Source organism: Seriola lalandi, unplaced genomic scaffold (genome assembly GCF_002814215.2).
Source record: "Seriola lalandi dorsalis isolate HSWRI2012SDOR001 ecotype SW California unplaced genomic scaffold, Sedor1 jcf7180002054917, whole genome shotgun sequence".
Classification (NCBI taxonomy): Eukaryota; Metazoa; Chordata; class Actinopteri; order Carangiformes; family Carangidae; genus Seriola; species Seriola lalandi.
The window spans coordinates 791379-792682 of NW_019525469.1; the positions used below are offsets into that span (position 1 = coordinate 791379).

The 1304-nt window shown below is 40.6% G+C and overlaps 1 protein-coding gene and 2 non-coding genes across 4 annotated transcripts in view; all 3 read right to left on the reverse strand.

Annotated features, from left to right (window-relative positions):
- itpr3 (inositol 1,4,5-trisphosphate receptor, type 3) overlaps nt 1–1304 on the reverse strand; it is a 65736-nt gene that overhangs the window by 22838 nt on the left and 41594 nt on the right. The window lies entirely within an intron of this gene.
- Nucleotides 341–413, reverse strand: trnak-uuu (transfer RNA lysine (anticodon UUU)). Its single transcript has one exon. It is a non-coding gene; the product is annotated as a tRNA-Lys (tRNA).
- trnak-uuu (transfer RNA lysine (anticodon UUU)) lies at nt 1129–1201 on the reverse strand. The gene has a single exon. It is a non-coding gene; the product is annotated as a tRNA-Lys (tRNA).

Genomic DNA, 1304 nt, shown 5'->3' on the forward strand with positions numbered 1-1304 from the left:
CCAGTTTACAAAAGAGTGGTAACGTGGATTGAGCATAATCCAGTGAATGCTTGGATTATACCATTGTTTCTATATGATGCTTCCACTTGAAACATCATTTTGAAACTCTCCTAAACAGTTTATCATGTGAAGACTTGACCAAAGGAAGGTATCTCGCCTGAACAGGGACTTGAACATTACGAAGAGTCAGTCACAAGAAAGTGGTTACATGGATTGAGCCTAATCCAGTGAATGCTTGGATTGTACCATTGTTTCTATATGGTGCTTCCACTTGAAACATCTTCTTTTAATTCGCCTACAGAGTTTATAATGTGAAGACTTGACCAAAGGTAAGGTACCTCACCTGAACAGGGACTTGAATCCTGGACCCTCAGATTAAAAGTCTGATGCTCTACCGACTGAGCTACCCAGGCTTCACAAAGCTTCTTATCTTGAGGTAAAACCGATCTGTAGTCCAAACCTCAACTTTATACATGAATAAGCAGTAAACCACACGTATAAGGACTCTGAATTTAAGTTGCAAACTTGGTAACTTGGTGATAACACTACCAGCAAACCAGTGAGGATAGGGAACTTTCCAAACGCACAATTTATCACATTTGAGAACGGCATTAAGCACACTCTCTGCAAAAACAGAGGGAATGCAGTCAGGGTGCAAACTTCACCGTAGTTTGATCCAAAGATTCATATCCATGAAATTAAATTGGGTTTGACTCACGTCACAGACAACTACAATTACAAACTTGATGGTGAGCGCTCTAGACAGATCACAGTGGGTAACATTACGAAGAGTCAGTTCACAAGAAAGTGGTTACATGGATTGAGCCTAATCCAGTGAATGCTTGGATTGTACCATTGTTTCTATATGGTGCTTCCACTTGAAACATCACTTTGAACTCTCCTAAACAGTTTATCATGTGAAGACTTGACCAAAGGAAGGTATCTCGCCTGAACAGGGACTTGAACTCTGGCAAACTCAGCATAAGAAAGTGACTTCAGGGATTGAGCCTAATCCAGTGACTGCTTGGATTGTACCATTGTTTCTATATGATGCTTCCACTTGAAACATCTTCTTTTAATTCGCCTAGAGAGTTTATAATGTGAAGACTTGACCAAAGGAAGGTACCTCACCTGAACAGGGACTTGAACCCTGGACCCTCAGATTAAAAGTCTGATGCTCTACCGACTGAGCTACCCAGGCTTCACAAAGCTTCTTATCTTGAGGTAAAATGCATCTGCAGTCCAAACCTCAACTTTATACATGAATAAGCAGTAAACCACACGTATAAGGACTCTGAATTTAA